The sequence below is a fragment of the Chiloscyllium plagiosum genome, chromosome 2, assembly GCF_004010195.1.
Source record: "Chiloscyllium plagiosum isolate BGI_BamShark_2017 chromosome 2, ASM401019v2, whole genome shotgun sequence".
Taxonomy (NCBI): domain Eukaryota; kingdom Metazoa; phylum Chordata; class Chondrichthyes; order Orectolobiformes; family Hemiscylliidae; genus Chiloscyllium; species Chiloscyllium plagiosum.
The window spans coordinates 68,988,167-69,006,292 of NC_057711.1; the positions used below are offsets into that span (position 1 = coordinate 68,988,167).

An 18,126-nucleotide genomic window follows, 5' to 3' on the forward strand; every position below is an offset into this window, starting at 1 on the left:
GCTGTACAGGACATTGGTTAGGCCACTGTTGGAATATTGCGTGCAATTCTGGTCTCCTTCCTGTTGGAAAGTTATTGTGAAACTTGAAAGGATTCAGAAAAGATTTCCAAGGATGTTGCCAGGGTTGGAGGATTTGAGCTACAGGGAAAGGCTAAACAGGCTGGGGCTGTTTTTCCTGGAGCGTCGGAGGCTGAGGGGTGACCTTATAGAGGTTTACAAAATTATGAGGGGCCTGGATAGAGTAAATAGACAATATCTTTTCCCTGAGATGGGGGGAGTCCAGAACTAGAGGGCATAGATTTAGGATGATAGGGGAAAGATATAAAAGAGACCTAAGGGGCAACCTTTTCACGCAGAGGGTGGTCTGTGTATGGAATGAGCTGCCAAAGGAAGTGGTGGAGGCTGGTACAAGTGCAACATTTAAGAGGCATTTGGATGGGTATATGAATAGGAAGGGTTTGGAGGGATATAGGCCGGGTGCTGGCAGGTGGGGCTAGATTGGGTTAGGATATCTGGTCGGCATGGACAGGTTGGACCGATTGGTCTGTTTCCATGCTGTACATCTCTATGACTAATGCATATGCTTGTAGAGAAATCTGATATGGGCACCAGTCAACCAGAAAGCTCTAGCTACATTTTGGAAAGGCAAATCAGAGCAGAATCTATACACTAAATGGGAAGGTCCTGCGGAACGTTCTTGAACAAAAAGACCTTGGTGTGGAAGTTCATAGTTCTTTGAAAGGGGAATCACCGGTAGATAGGATAGTGAAGATGGCGTTTGGAATGCTTGCCGTTATTGGTCAGTGCATTGTGTTTAGGAGTTGTGAGGTCATGTTATTGTTCAGACCATTTTGGAATACTGCATGTAATTCTGGTCTCCCTGCTGCAGGATCTTGTGAAACTTGAAGGGGTTCAGAAAAGGTTTATAAGGATATTGCCAGGGTTGGAGGGTTTGAGCTATAGGGAAAGACTTAATAGGCTGGGGCTATTTTTCTCTGGAACTAGGGCGGCTGAGGGGTGACCTTTTAGAGGTTGATAAAATCATGTGGGGTATGGATAAAGTGAATAGTCAAGGTCTTTTTCCTGGGGTGGGGGGCATCCAAACTTGAGATAATGGGTTTCAGGTGAGCAGGCAAATGTTTTAAAAAGGTCCTAAGGGGCAACTTTTTCATGAGAGGATGGGACGAGCTGCCAGAGGAGGTGGTGGAGGCTGGTACAATAAAAAACATTTTAAAAGGCACCTGGATGGGTCTATAAAAAGGAGGGGTTCAGTGGGACATAGGCCAAATGCTGGCAAATGGAACTAGATTCATTTGGGATATTTGGTCGGCATGGATGAGTTGGACCAAAGGGCCTGTTTTCATGCTGTATAGCTCTGTCACTCCTAGACCTTTTCTAGTTACAGCTTGCTAAGGGAAATGGAAATTAAACTAAGTGGAAAGTAGCACTAAAAATATGAGTTTCATTGCAGGAGTATTTTAGCACGGATTTATGTAAAAGATGAGATGTTCAGTTTTGTTGATGCTTTTGTGTCTTTTCCCGTAAAGCTGCTTTGATAACAGAATAAATATGTTCAGTCTGCTTGAGGGTTCAATTTCCAGGAAAGATTCAAACCTCTGGCTTCTGCACCCTGTAGAATTCAATGGTCTATTTCCCAGTAGTCACAGCCAGCTATGATTTGGCTCATTTTCATAGTGGCTGAATCACACCCAAGGAACTGACAGATATGGTTATGGGGAGGAATTGTGTAACTCTAATAATTTGAAAAGCAGTGCTGAGAACATAACCAACAGGAATGAGCTATTTTGTTTTATACGACTTCTGAAAAGCATTTGTATTAATAGGTGAAACAAAACCATTCAAAATTTTGCATTTTCATGGCACCATACGTGCAAATTATCTTTTCCCATGCTAAGTCTTCAACCTTACTACACCATGACTGGAAGGTGCTGATCAGTTACTAGGGAAGAGGGTATAAAACTGGAGGATAATTCGCCCTATCTGGTAATGGCTAATCATGAATAATATTAGCTTGCCTAGGACGCAGTTGCTAACTATATTGCCTTTCAACCAAGATAAAGGAGTGGTGTGCAAGGGACGCACTGTCCTTGTCCAACCCTACTGTCTGACCTCAAACTATTTGGGACTGCACTCATTGGACCCTGCTAGGTTAGAATAGAACTCAGCAGACAAGTTTCTGCCATGGTTCTCTTCCCATTCCTACACTGTCACTTTTGGAGTCACTTATGGATTTACTTCTTGCTCCCCTCCTATTTTTGAACTATCTGCTGCTTAGTGACATGAAACAGTGTCAGGTACCACATTATGCTAACATACCTTACCACTCCTTCCCTTGACTCCTTTATTATTTATAAATTTTCAAATTGTCAGTAACAGATGGTCCAAAATGTCATCCAAATGAATATGGGAAAGACCAAAGAAACTCTTTGCTATAGTCCTAATCCCAGGCCTTTTGTACCTCTAAACTTGACTGACTCTTGTCTGACTTATCATCTTCCATCCTACATAAATGGGAACTCAATGAAAATTCTGCTGCCTGTTTCTTAATTTACATCAAGTCCATAATTGAGCAATGCCTTGATTTTAACTTTTTTTTTGTAAATGCTCTTATTGTTTCAAATTTCTTCTTGGTCTCTCACCTACCCCTATCTTTTTGTAACTTTCTTCAGCTCTACAACTTTCTAATTAGCTAGTCCCTTCCAATTTTAGTCATTTAAGCATCCTGATTTTAATCTCCTCACCATAGATGGCAAAGGCATTAAGTTCTGAAGTTACTTAGCTCAGCCTCTTCATCTGTCTTTTCTTTCCTCCTTTTAAAGCTTTGTTATAACCTACCTCTTACATATTTTGATAACTCCCATGTGGTTAGGTGTGGATGTTTGCTAATTCTCTTTTGAATCCTCTAGTTTCAATACCCAGTTGGGTTCTGATAGAATATGATAGTTCCATTCTTGTATGAGCTCTCATTATAAGAAAATGGCGCAGTAGCCGTGCCATTTTAACTAATGGGACCAGAATTGCGTTATAGCTAAGGAAAGTTTGCATTCTACAAATAACAGTCTCAGTTCTTCAGTCGCATTAAAGCCAATTTGCATTCAAGAAACACACGTTATAGCAGAACTGACTGTATTAGAAGTGAAATATAACTGAAAGTTGTTGTCAAAGGCAGAATGAATTTGATTACATGTTCACAATTACAGTGGAGTTTGCTGTGAGTTCAAGCAAGTCTCATTACTTAAAAATATATTGATTTGTGGCAACGTACTAACTCCATAAGCCTCATTTGCGAAGCTATTCCTGAAGATTTATAATAGGAACCCAACTTCAGAATGTTAAATCAAAAAGTAACCATATTTGAACCTTTATGATCTGCTTGGTCTTGAAGATACAAGGAAAGGCTCCCTTGTACTCAAAAGAGAAACAGAAGCTTTCCTGTGGTGCAATCATAGTGAACCTGCTTCAGTTGAGGCCAGCATTGGAAAAGCTACCTCTGACAACCAGTTGGCCCAAATTCTCCATTTGGATCTCCAATTTCTGAATATCTGATTTAAGAACGTAATCCCACAGTTATAATTTTAAGGAGAAAGTGAGGACTGCAGATGCTGGAGTACCAGAGTTGAAAAATGTGCTGGAAAAACACAGCAGGCCAGGCAGCATCCGAGGAGCAGGAGAATTCCTGAAGAAGGGCTTATGTCCGAAACGTCGATTCTCCTGCTCCTTGGATGCTGCCTGGCCTGCTGTGTTTTTCTAGCACCGCATTTTTCAACTATAATTTTAAGGACCCAATACATGAACATTTCCTGTACTTACGAATAGCTGCTTTCCAGTGTCCTGTATTATGTTCCAACTTGCGAACAAACTCCAGACCGGAACCCGTTTTGTGACCTGGAGACCGCCTGTATTTTAACATTTGAAAGATTGGGAAGGAAAGCAAACAAGTTTTTACCATCAGCGATGTTCAAAACAAGACTCCGGATTCATGTAAGGTACTTTAGGCAATGGATTATTTGTCACGGTATTTAAAGCAGGAAACTAAATCGGAACCAACAGAAAATTGGGCTGGTTCATAAATACTGAACAGGCAGCCCAGCTGCTGTGGTTCTCGAGGGCAAATAAAATTCTGAAACAACAAGGATACTGACTCATAAAATTTAAAAAGCCCACTAATTATCCAAGCTAGCTGGTACTCATGACAGAAAAGCAAGAGTCCTTCTCAAATCCTTTTTACCAAGAAGAATCAGTGAATAAAAGAAGGTTTGTCTAAACGTCTGAGAATAACATTGTTCTTAATTGAATCATTGAAGTAACAGTCAGAACTTAGGAGTTAGATGAATGAGCAGGTCATTCAGTCCTGATCACTGGTCACTGAACTCGAAACATTAACTCTGTCTGTCTGTCTGTCTGTCCATAGATTTTACCAGACCTGGTGAGGATCTCCAGCCATGTTTGTTCATGTTTCAAATTCCAGGCATCCACAGTTCTTTGTTTTACTTTGGTGTTGCATCACACTTTGACTTGTGCTTTGTAAATAGTGGACAGGCTTTGACATGTCAGGAGGTGAGTTACTCACTGCAGGCCTCGGAGTCTCTGACCTACTGTGGTCGACTCAGTATTTACATGACTCATCGAGTTCAGTTTTAGTCAATGGTGAACCCCAGGATGTGGATAGTAGGAGATTCAGTAATGAAAATGTCATTGAATGTCAGATTTGGAGTTCCCTACTCCAGAGGGTTGTGGATGAGGCATCACTGGATATTTGTAAGGTGGAAGTAGTGAGATTTTTGGTATCTTAGGAAATTGAGGGATACTTGGAGTTGGTGAGAAGGTGGAGTTGAAACTGAAGATCAACCATGATGTCTGGGATAGCAGAGCTGGCTTGATGGACCATATGGTCTGCTTTTGTTCCTATGTCTTCTGTTTGTTTCATTATCACCCATGTTCCTTTCACCCCACTATACACAACAGTACCATTTTCTAAACCAGCTGAAGAATCCTGTCATGACTCAACCATAAACAATGCTGTATTACAATTTTATATGATTGTAACCAGGTAAATTTTAATGAATGTAAAGTGAACTTCGGTCATATTCTTATGTCACTTCTTTTGGAGGGAAAAATAGCAATACCCGTAATCTTGTGACAAATTCGTTGCCCATATAGAAAATTTAGTTCATTGGTTTCACAGAATTAGAAAGAGAAATTAATGTAGGAGCATTTGGTGAACCGTATGGTTGAGGATTAGCAAGTGCTGACAAGAAAACAGCAACAACAATATAAAGTTAGGGAGCTAAGCAGGTTTTTCTGTAGGATTTGTGACTTATGAGTGTTGCATGGAGAAGAATTCATCAGTAAGAAAGTAATTTCAATTCTACATTCTGCAAACAAAACTTGCATTCTGTTATGTCATGAATGCCTACTTTTTATTATTCATCTTGGTATGTACATGTCGTTGGCTAAGCCTGTGTTCATTCCCCATCCCTAATTGGGTTCTTTAGTTAAGAGTCAACCACATTTCCAACAATTGACAATGGTTTCATTGAATTACTTTGAATTCCAAATTTTTACTCAATTCAAATTCCACCATATGCTATGGTAGGTTCAAACCAGGATCCCCAGAAAATTACCTGGTCTCTTAATTAATAATTTAGAGATTAATGCCACTAGACTGTTGCCTCCCCAAACCATAACAATTCTGTGCAGAACCACCAAGGATAGAGGTCATTGCAGTTTTCCAGGAATCTCTTGCTCAGAAATATAGAAAATCATCTTAAAATGGCCTTTTTCTTTGTGGGTTTATCATTCCTAAATATGGCTAACATCTGTCGTCGCAAATATCCAGTCATTCATAGATAAGAAGCAGTGTGGTTGAACCAGTTCTCTCTGTCTCTCTCTGATTCTCTCTCTCTGTCTTGTCTGCCTTAACTTGGCTACCTGATCCAAGATCTAAAGGTGTGCCATTGATTGGGAGCAATAGCCAGTTGCTCATGGCCAAAGTGCAGTCAATGGATAGAGAATCCAGGACAAAACATTAGAAAACTGCAAGTTTGCAAGAAAGTGGTCATGATAGCTCCCATTCCTTCGAAGTAGCATTTTCATGGAAACGAGTGCATGCAAGATGGCACATAAGCATAGCACAGGGAATGATAGTGTTTTACTTTTAGTATTATTTTGCTGTTGCCTTTGGTTACAATTACATGTAGTGCAGTGAGAGTCTGAAGTAATTCAACGAGGATTTCACTCTGTAATTTGATGTGTCTCCATGTTTATTTTGAGTAAATTTAACTGTTCAAATCCATTTTTTTTGTGATGTTCCTTTGGCAGCTTTACAAAGAAAGGAACTTCTATGCCAAACTGAGCTCCAAATGTTCTGTCTTTTGACCATTTCAAATAAAATGGCAGCAATAAAATTTTAGGGATGAAAGGGATACTCCCTCTTTAAGAGCAAATCTGAAAAAAAAGGTTTGTTATTACTTTTACATTATATTCATAATACCTGTACCTGTAACATTTTCTGTGTGAAGTGGAGGTACCGGTGTTGGACTGGGGTGGACAAGGTTAGAAGTCACACAACACCAGGTTACAGTCCAACAGGGGGTTTAATTGAAATCTCAAGCTTTCAGAGCACTGCTCCTCTATCAGGTGAAGTGAAGAAAACCACACAGGTACTGAATTTATATGATGTGACGGTGCCAGTGTTGGATTAGGGTGGACAAAGTCAAAAATCGCATGACACTGGATTATAGTGCAACAGATTTATTTAACATTGTAAGCTTTCAGCGACTAGCTGCCTGAGGAAGGAGCAGTAATAATCACAATGCCAAGTAATAATCCAACAGGTTATTCGTGATTTCAGATAAACCTGTTGGATTATTATCTGGTATTGTGATTTTTGACAGAATGTATAGGCAGAAAGATCAAAAGTTCGTACAAATAGTGCGAGTGGAGTGTCGACAGGCCAAATAACAAGTCTCTGCAGGTGATCGAAAGTGTCAGACAGTGAGAGTAAATGTCACCAGCTGAATAGCAAGTGAAGGGATGATTTATGATCTGATTAATTGAGGCAGAGAGATACTTACAAAAAAAAGAAAGTGCTGGAGACAAATCAAATGATTTGAAAAACATGATAGGTATAACAGTCACATGACAAAGGTCTAACTAAAGTAACAAGTAATTAAGGTAGAGAGATCATAACAACAAGTCATCAAGGTGATGGTGTCAGAACAGGTCAGTAAGGAAGATATTACAAATACAGAACAGTATGGTGGGGTTACATGTAGCAGGACATGAACTCAAGGTCACAGTTGAGGCCACCTTCATGGGTACTGAGGCAGGCAAATATAGTGCAGTGTGGACTCACTTGCCTTCAAATATTTCTTCCACTTTAGGGAAAGTGATATACTTTTGCTTATCACTTACTGCTTCTCTCTGAAAAACCTGCTTCTCGCTGAAGGAAACCTGCTCCCTCAGAGACAGAATCAAGTTTGTTTATAATCTCCCTTTATCCTTGGGCACTTATTCTGCAGCAGTGGCAGAATTTTTTCTCTCTCTCTCTTCTACCTTTGTTCTGATTGTCTGAATTGTTCGCCTCAAGAATGTCAAAGAACATTACTTAAATTCATGTAAACAAACTTCCAGATAACCCAGTACTGCTCTCTGAAATGAAAGTTATGTTCATTTTGAAAAGTGAGACAATGTAGAAATACAAATGGGATTTATGCTTATTCTTCCTCTTTAGAACCCAAGCTTCTAAATGAGAAAGCACCTTGAACCCTCACCGAATTCACTTTCTATAATTTTGTGATGCATTGTAATGGACTATGGTTTTGTGGAGAGAATGGTCCCTTTGGAATGCCAGAAAAGGATGGGAAGATGTAATTGGTGATGGTAGCAGAAATGGCAGAGGTTATCTGAAGGCTTGTGGTAGAAAGTGAGTACGAGAAGGAACTTATTATTGGAAGGGAGGGGAGGGGTTGAAAGCAAAAGTACTTGAGACAAGGCAGGCATTGTCAGGGAAATCGACCTAAAATGTTAATCCTACGTTGCCACAGATTCTGCCATCCCTGCTGAGTATTTCCGGTGTTTTCTGTCTTTATTTGTGTTGATTTTACTTTGGAAAATTCCATGAGGCTGAGGATTAAAGGTATTTGGAATATTTGCTACAAAATAATTTTGATGAAGTACACTAGGAAAGTCACCACTTGAAAGCCAAGTAGATTCAACCAATCTTGCTATCATTTGTAAAAGTAACATTTTAGTTAGGAGGTGTTGAGAAACCCCTACTTGTTTTAAAGTACATTTAACTGTGAATGGGTAACAATTTACAGTGGTGAGAATATAATTTTAATTAGACTTCTTATTCTGACAAAAACTTTGCTTGATGTGAAGGCATCTCATAAGCCACGTAGCCACTGGTTACAGCTGCATAGTAAAACCGAACATCTGTGGGTGTTGGTCATAATGGCATAACTCTCTACTACATAAGAAAATCAGAAGTTTGTTTTCTCTCCTGTCTAGCTTAATGCTCAATCCTTGTTTGGAAAGAAAAGTTGAATATTTCTGCCCACAGTTATCTTATTTTCATCTCACTTCAAAGTGAGTACTGCTGTTAATGCTCCATTCAGTATGTTCAACTGGCCATTAATATTGTCACACTGTATTATGTGTGCCAGGGAGAGGAAGATGTTTTATGCTTAATCATATCAGATGTGATAGTATCAAACTAAGGCTCCTTTTCAAAATGCTAGTTTGCTCAAGTTCACTTTTAATGATACCTTCATTTTTACATTGTTCATGGCCAGGTGAATTGAGGATAAAATCATTTGGCTTTGGAGAGCTTTTAGCAAGAAAATCCCTGCCGAGCATTTGCTCATTATAAATAATAATTAATTGATTGAGGCATAGGGCAGTGAGAATTATTGAAAACAGCTGTAACTAATTGAATTGGATGATCAATGCAGAAACTTTATAGGACATTCTTTGGGACACAGTAAAATAGACCACACTTTGATCTTTAATCACTATTAACTACAGTAACATGGCTTGGGTTCAAATGTTGTTAGAAATCTGCCAAAATGGTGATGCCCGCAAGCTTTGAGCTAGATTATACAATGAGAATAATTATGCGAAATTGTGTGTTTCTGTTATACTAAACTGCCAACTTTTCTTGGCCTGTGCCCCTGTCCTGTAATTGGGGCGGAAGGGCAAAATAAGCCAGTTACTGATCCTAATCACTGTTTGATTGGAAGATGCCAAGTGCCAATATTGGTTGGGCAGATTGAGCAGTGTTCTGAAGTCTCCACAGCTACCTTGTTGCACTTACCACATGAAGAGCACTTAATCGCAACCTGCTTTCATGTTTCCTGAAGCTTTGGGACTAATTCCTTCTTGTTATAGTGATATAGTTATACAGCATGGAAACTTTGCTCCAACATGTCGACCAGCTATCCTAAACTGATCTAGACCCATTTGCCAGCATTTGGCCTATACTCTTCTAAACCCTTCCTATTCGTGCGCCCATCCAGATGCCTTTTAAATATTGAAAACGTTGCCCCTTGGGTCCCTTTTAAATCTTTCCCCTCTCTCACCTTAAACCTATGCCCTCTAGTTTTGGACATCCCCAACCCTGGGAAAAAGACCTTGTCTATTCACCCCTTCCATAACACTCATGATTTTGTAAACCTCTATAAGGTCACATCTCAGTCTCCGATGCTCTTGGTGGGGGAGAGAAGCTCCAGACTATTCAGCCCCCCCATAACTCAAATCCTCCAATCCTAGTAACATTGTTGTAAATCTTTTCTGCACACTCTCAAGTTTAGCCACCTCCTTCCCAGAGAAGGGCAACCAGAATTATACGCAGTATTCTAAAAGTGGCCTCACCCAATGTCCTATAGAGCCACAACATGGCAGTCCTTTAAATTTTTTGCATTGCTGTGCACGCAGATTATTTATCACAAAACTGGACCTGTTTTTTATCTGTTGGGCTGCTGTATTGCCACCACCTTGAAAGTTTAACGTAATATTGAATAAAGATTCTTTATCCTCCATTTCCAATGACCAAGGCTTTATCTTCTCTTGAGTCAAAACAATTTAGATTTTAAGTTCTGTGAAAACACTGCATGAAAAAAATTTTCCTCATGTTACTATTGCTGCGTCTGCCGGATGACGTCTGCGTCAGTCCGTGACCTCTGGCTGTTGATCCTACAACTGATTTATTGCAGTTTCTCCTTGTCCACTGTGGAAAGACCACTCATGATTTTGAACGCCTATATCAGATTCCCTTGCAACCTTTTTTCAGAAAATGGTCCCAACTTTGCCAACCTGTCTATGTATCTACAGTGCCGCAACCCAAAACTATTCTCATGAATCTTAAAGACACTAAATAGAACTCCCCACAACAGGATTTGTAAGCAAACTTAGAGCTCATGGAATATGGCTACAAAATTTGGCCATGACAGGAAATAATGGTGAACAATTGTTTTCTAGGCTGGAGGAAGGTGGAGTTTCCCAGAAATGTTTGACACCTTCTCTTCCTGTTTAATATTAATGATTTAGACTTTAATGTACACAGCACAATTTCAAAATTTGGTAATGACATAAACTTGGAAGAATTGTGAATCATGAGCAGAATTGTGTAGAACTTAGGCAAATTGATGAAATAGATGGACAGCTGGCATTTGATAGGAAGAGTAGAGAGAGACAATATAAAATAGAGGATACGGTTCCAAATGGGGTGCAGAAACATTGGGACAAGTATGTACCTGTGCATGAACAATGGAAGCAGGCAGAATAGGTTGAGATTTTTTTTCATTATTCGGTCATGGAACATGGGTGTCTCTGGCTGGCCAGCGTTTGTTACCTGTGCCTAGATACCCTTGAGAAGATAGTGAGCTGCCTTCTTGAGCCGCTTGCAGTCCATCTGCTATAGGTACACCCAAAATGCTTTTATGGGAGGAAATTCCAGGATTTTGACCCAGCAACTTTGAAGAAAGGACAATATATTTCAAATCAGAATCGGAAGTGATTTGGCAGAGAACTTGCAAATCGTGGTATTGCTATGTATCTGCTGCCCTTGTGTTTCTAGAAGAAAATGATCGTGAGTTTGGAAGGTGCTGTCTAAGGATCTTTGCCAGTTTTGCAGAGCGTCTTATAGTGCACACTGTTGCTACGGAGTATTGATGGTGAATGTGGTGCCAATCAAGTGGGCTGTTTTACCCTGGGAAGTGTCAGCTTTTGGAGTATTGTTGGAGCTGCACCCATCTGGGCAACTGGACCTGTGGATCCAGTTAAGGTCAAATCATTTTTTTCAAAAAAATTAATATAACTTGTGTGCTTTTATACTCTGTTGCTATTAATGAAGTCCAAGATGCCATATGCTTTATTAACCACAGTCTCAATCTAAGTTGTCTCCTTCAGTGTTTATGGTGGCGCAAAGGGTGTCAATCACATGGTTTGCTTTGACCTATAGGATGTAGAATTTCTTGAGGGTTGTTGGAGTTGCATTCATCCAGGCAAGTGGAGAATTTTCCATCATTTGCTTGATTTATGCCTTATAGATGGTGCCCAGGCTTTGGGAAGTTAGGAAGTGAGTTACTAGCTGTAGACTGTCCAGCAGCTGACTAACTCGTGGAACTAGAGTATTTATTTGGCCAGTTCAGTTGATTATCTCCATATAATGTCCTCCCTACTCCAGAATGTTGAAGATGGAGGATTCAACAGTAAAGCTGTCACCAAATGTTAATAGGCAATGGTTAGAGTCTCTCTTTATTGGAGATAGTCGTTGTCCAGCAATTGAGCAATGCAGATGCTATTTTCCCCTTGTTGTGAAGACTGAATGTTGACAAAGTTTTGCTGTAAGTAGACATGGACTGCTTCATTGTCTGTGGAGTTGAACATTTCAAAAATGAGGATGATCACTTATGATTGTGTACTTATTCCAATCGGAAGGTCATTAACGATGAAGCTGAAGGTGTTCGGCCCAATGACATTGCCTCGAGGTACTCAGTGATGTCCTGTAAATGAGAAAATTGGCTTCCAACAGCCATGACTATCTTCCTTACTGTTAAATCTGACTCGAGTCAGTGGTGAATTTTCTCTGATTTCCATTTTTTAAAAACTAAGTGTCTATGATGCCACACTTGGCAAATGCTGCCTTGATTTCCAAGGCAGTCATTCTTACTGCATCTCTGGGCCTCAGCTCTTTTGTTCATCCTTGGACCAAGGTTCTGCAATGGCGTCCGGTGCTGAATGCCACATCAGAACCCAAACTGGGCATCATTGAGCAAGTTACTAAGTACCAATTGATAGCATTATTGACAGCAGATTTTGTTAATTTGCTAATGATTGAGAGTAGGCTGATAGCACGAATTGAACAAATGGCTTTTTTTGAAATACTGCCCACTCTCCAGGTCTATTGCTCTTCTTGACCCCCATTAGGAACTAAGTGTCTGAGAGAGGAGTGGGGCTGGACACCACTTAGCCCCAGTGATAACATGGAGTGTAGTTTTGGGGGTGCAAGATGTCTGTTCAGCTGAGGTGGTTGGGTAATTAGTTTGTGAAGCTAGTTGTTGCCAACAGCATGTTTTCAACTCCCATCATCACCTGAGGTTACTGTGAAGGACTCTCTCTCTCAACCTCTCCCCTCTCCTGAGCTATGGTGGCCCTCAAGTTAAATCACCCCCAGTCATCGCTCTCTCATGAAAGAGCAGCTCTGTGAACTGGTAAGACTATGGCGACACAACAACAACAAAAACAACAAGTAATTTTGGGAAGAGGTGGAACTGATGACCCCATCTGCTTTTTCAGCCACAGCAATGAGGATCACAATCCAACATCTGGGAAGTACTAATCTATAAGATTCTATTCACCTGAAAGCAGCTTAATTCCTGGATGTAGTTTTGCTTCCACTTGCTATCTTGCACAATGGTTCATCTCGAGCTAAATGATGTTGCATCAGCTAACCTGGTAGTTGGATGTTGCCTGTTAAATTTCTAATAGACCTAGTTTGAAAACGACAGTGTTACATAACTTAAAGCTGCTTTAAAGCAAAGAAATAAAAGAAAAATCCTGATGAAGATTGTATTTTCAGAGGATTCAGGTAGTTATTTTAAACTAAAATGTTCCAAAGTCCACTTTCAGCATTATTTCAAGACTCCTCCATTTAGGTAAGTGTTATATAATCAGAACAAGCACTTTCCAGGGTAGCAATGATGACAGCATTTTTGCCATGTGCTTTAATTTTAGAAGAGAGCAGATTGTACATGTATTTACTGTGTGTATGAACATTCAACACAAAATGACTGACTCGATGAGTTGGTAATCTGATTAGTTCAACCTGTAGTTACTTGCTTATCAGCTACAAGTGTTAGTTAGACTTCAGACTTGGCTGTCTGAATGAGACGCATCAGAATTGCCTTTGCTACCTATCCAGACTTAACTGGACGTTGTCTGATCTTTACTTTTTTGTTCTATGTGGTCAGAATATTGGGTGTTTTTTGAAATGCAGGTAAGGTGGCTGCCATGAAAGACATTTTGTACATGATGTCAGCTGAAAATGTGTTGCTGGAAAAGCGCAGCAGGTCAGGCAGCATCCAGGGAACAGGAGAATCGACGTTTCGGGCATAAGCCCTTCTTCAGGAATGAGGAAAGTTTGTCCAGCAGGCTAAGATAAAAGGTAGGGAGGAGGGACTTGGGGGAGGGGCGTCGGAAATGTGATAGGTGGAAAGAGGTCAAGGTGAGGGTGATAGGTCAGACTGGGGTGGGGGGGACACACACACACACAGCGAGGGAGGGACACACACACACAGCGTGGGAGGGGTCCGGGTGTCCCAGAGGTGTTCTCTGAAACGCTCCGCAAGTAGGCGGCCTTTCTCCCCAATATAGAGGAGGCCACATCGGGTGCAGAGGATGCAATAGATGATGTGTGTGGAGGTGCAGGTGAATCTGTGGCGGATATGGAAGTTTCCTTTGGGGCCTTGGAGGGAGGTGAGGGGGGAGGTGTGGGCGCAAGTCTTGCACCTCCTGCGGTTGCAGGGGAAGGTGCCGGGAGTGGAGGTTGGGTTGGTGGGGGGTGTGGACCTGACGGAGTCACGGAGGGAGTGTACATGATTGCAATTCAAACTAAGCACATGGAATTGATCATTATCAATTGGACATGCTTTATTTGGCTGACTTGGTCAAGTTGACTGAGTGCAACAAATCACTACTTCTACATTGCTGAAGCCTACAGTTTTCACTTGTGGGGTACATCAAGTTACTTAAAAAAAAGCACAAAGGAAGACATGCACACACTGAGTTTTTTTCATAAACGCTGTTTTTCTTTTGATTTCATCGACAAACCTGTAAAAGGGTTAACTTACACATGCAAGCAAGCATTGAGATTACATGCACATGGCTGTCTTTTTTTTTAAACTCAAACCTATAATTAGCCATGTAGTCTACAGTGTAACACAAACACTAGTTAATTTACCATCTTCCCCATGTGATACATAAAATGTACGTATGTGGAATTGTAAACTTTTTCACAAAACTTGGATATTCGCTAATCAAATGTACAAAAGGATCACAGATGTGATTTATGTCTGTGTGCATACATTTGAAGTTAATTTTTCTTTTAAAGTAGATACTAATTATGATATCCAATTAGTGTCAAGATCAGCTCAATTTCAACCATATGCACATGAACAATGTAAACAGAATCCTTTCAATTTGTTTTACATTAGCTTATCATTTATTGTGTATGGTTTTAATTTGCATCCTTGCAGTTTCAAATGACCATAAGAAAATCTGGTGGTAAAACTTCTGACATGTTTGGTTAAAGGGTGTCTTGATTTTTCTGTCAGAAATTGGGGTAGAAATTCAACGCAGCTAATTTTTCTTTTGTTTGGCTCGGATCTATAATTCTCTTGTAAGCTCTGAGCTAATTGTAAACTTGATTCAGTTAGTAACACTTTGGTTCTGAACCAATGTCATGGTGCCAAGTTGTTTGATTGCATTATGTAAACAAAATCCAGGCAGTAATCCCATTGCAGAATTTAGGGAGTGCTACTCTGTGGGTATTGCATTGGTTGGATGAGATTTGAATCTGAGGCCCTGTTCAGTGGATGTAAATTTTATTCAGGAATAAGTAGGAATGTTTTCCAGTGCTTGGACCAACATTTGCCTCTCGACCAATGCTATTAAACAAGATTTCCTGAGCATTTGTATTTCTGTTATTCATGGGACAAGGAATATAGGAACGGAAGTAGGCCATTCAGCCCCTCGATTCTATTGCACCATTCAGCGAGATTGTGCCTGCTCTTGGTTCATATCCTTTTATAACTTTTGCCTAACAAAGCTTTATCATCTCAGATTTAACAACTGATGTTGCATTCACAACAAGTAGAAGAGAGTTCCAAACATCTACCCTTCATGTGTAGAAGTGCTTACTAATATCTCTCCTGAACAGTCTGACCCGAATTCTCAGACTGTACCCCCTAGTTCTAGAACCCGCTACCAGTAGAACCTGTTTATGTTTACCTACCCTGTCTTTGCTTGTTACTATCTTGAATATCTTCGATTAGATCACCCATTAACCTTTTAAATTCTAGAGAAATCAGGGCTAATTTGTATAATCTCTCCTCCTGACATAAACCCTGAAGTCCAGATATCATCTTTGTAAATCTACATTGTGCTCCCTCCAATGCCAATATATCCTTCCTAAGATGTGGCGCCCAGATCTGCTCACAATACTTCGTGGTTTTGTACAACTGCAGCATATCTTCTGCGTCCTTGTATGCCAGTCCTCTAGATATGAAGGCTCACATTCCATTAGTTTTCTTGATTATTTTCTGCACCGTCCTGAATTCAAACTGTATTTACCTCCAAATCAAACACTTAAGAAGGAACTCCATTATTGTGACGTGCTTTAGATTTTCATCTGGTCATAAAAAGTGCCATATAAATCTTCCTGGTATTCTGAAAGTCAGTATTACTCTGGATTTTAGACTTTTTTTAAAAAAAAAGCAATGAGTTGGATTTGAACAATGTCTTTAATTTTATGTTTTCATTGACCTGATCTGTTTGCTGACCAAATTAACGATTAGAATCCAATGGTATATTTTCATCTAAATATATGTTTAACATGCATAATTTATGAAATTACAATTAAGTTGATTTGAGAGAAAACTGTAAGAACGTGTATTTAGAGTGTTTAAACTTTTATTTAACCCTTTCACCCCACCTTACTTTTTACAGAGCATAGGCTATACTTTTCTCTGTGACTCTAAATATTGTTTTGCAATATCGTCACTGCAGGAATGACAGAGTGATTTGTGCATTCTTCAAAGCATCTGCACTTACCAGGACTTTTCTGTCTTAGCTTATACATGCATTTCCAGTAAATCTGGATGCAGTAAAAAAAAAGGGGCAGAGGTTTCATATCAAATTATCTGCAAAACTTGAATTGGCTGGTGGTTTATCTAAGTTTTAACCATATTTGAAGAAAGGTCGCAAATAGATTATGCTTGAAAAGAGCTAAGTGTTTGTTTCTGTGGACTTTAGCATTCCACACAGGGTGAAACTGTTACTAAGGACCAGATTTTCATGCAGGAGTGGGGACTACGAGACCTTTTGAAAATAGCTGATGGGTCTCTAATTTGAATTTCCTATCCCCATCTTTGACTGGTGATATTTATGCCAGGTAGGGATTGGGTGGGCAGTGTCAGGATGTGACTCCCAGCTCAGCAGCACCATTTGACCTTGGAGCTAAGTTCAAAGAGATTCCATTTAGCCTCAAAGAAAGCCCTTATCCTGCAGAATGGGAGTTGCAAAGTTTCAGAGGTCATCAATGCTCTCGTAGGATAGTTGACATCTGTACAAATGTCCAGCTGTTAGGTTTGTTAAGTGGCCAACTCTTCCAAGATTGAATAAACTGCATGCCTGTGTCTGACAGATAAAATAAATCTTTTCCAATTGTTTCAGTAGCTATCTGTGACATGGCACCAAGTGCTATCATTATTGCATTATTAGTGCCCAGTTGATTTCCAGAGAAACATCGAATATACGAGCAAAAGTAGGCCATTTTGGCCCTTTGAGCGTGCAATGCTGTTCAATCTGATTTGGCTGATTATCCAATTCAGTACTCTGTTCCTGCTTCTCACCATACTCCTTGATCTCTTGAACCCTAAGAATTATATCTGACTTGCTTTTGAAAACATTCCTTGATTCAAAAAGCCCACTTTCTGGAGCAGAGAATGCCAGAGGCAGCCACTCTCTGGCAAAGAAATTTCTCCGCAATTCAGTCCTAAATGACCTACCTCATATCGTTTTACTGTGACCCCTGGTTCTGGATTCCCTGTCATCAGGAAATCCTTCTTGCATTTACTCTGTTTAGTCCTGTTAGAATTTGTTTATATGAGATCCAATCTCATTCTTTTAAACTCCAGTGTATATACTGATAACTCATCTAGTCTATCTTTGTATGTCAGTCTCACCATCCCAGGAATAAATCTGGTAAACATTTGTTGCACTTCCTCTTTGGCAGAACATCCTTCCTCAGATAGAGACCAAGACTACACACAATATTCCAGCTGTGGCGTCGCTAAGACTTGCACAATTGCAACAAGACATCCTTGCTCTTGTACTCAAATTCTCTCTCTCTGAAGGCCAACATACCATTTGCCGCCTTCACTGCCTGCTGCACCTGCATGCTTACTTTCAATGAATGATTCTGTCAAGGTGGCTTGGAAAAGTAAGCTTCAAGGCAAGGGCGTAATTGATATGTGGAGCTTGTTCAAGGAGCAACAATTGAGTGTCCTTGATAAGTATGTACCCGTCAGGCAGGGAGGAAAGGGTCGTGTGAGGGAGCCGTGGTTTAATAAGGAATTGGAATCCCTTGTTAAATGGAAGAGGGCGGCCTATGTAAAGATGAGGCGTGAAGGTTCAATTGGGGCGATTAAGAGTTATAAGGTAGCCAGGAAGGACCTGAAGAGAGAGCTAAAAGCAGCAAGGAGGGGACACGAAAGGTCCTTAGTAGATAGGATTAGGGAAAACCCTAAGGCTTTCTATAGGTATATCAGGAATAAAAGAATGACTAGGGTAGGAATAGGTACAGTCAAGGATAGTAGTGGG

At 40.2% G+C, this 18,126-nt stretch overlaps 1 protein-coding gene and 1 long non-coding RNA gene across 5 annotated transcripts in view; one reads left to right on the top strand and one right to left on the bottom strand.

Annotated features, from left to right (window-relative positions):
• srfbp1 (serum response factor binding protein 1) overlaps positions 1–18,126 on the top strand; it is a 205,421-nt gene that overhangs the window by 28,491 nt on the left and 158,804 nt on the right. The window lies entirely within an intron of this gene.
• The window catches only part of LOC122560690, a 117,419-nt gene that overhangs the window by 5,919 nt on the left and 93,374 nt on the right, over positions 1–18,126 (bottom strand). Inside the window, exon 5 of the long non-coding RNA XR_006314786.1 lies at positions 3,832–3,917. This is a non-coding gene — a long non-coding RNA (uncharacterized LOC122560690). The remainder of the gene's footprint in view (positions 1–3,831; positions 3,918–18,126) is intronic.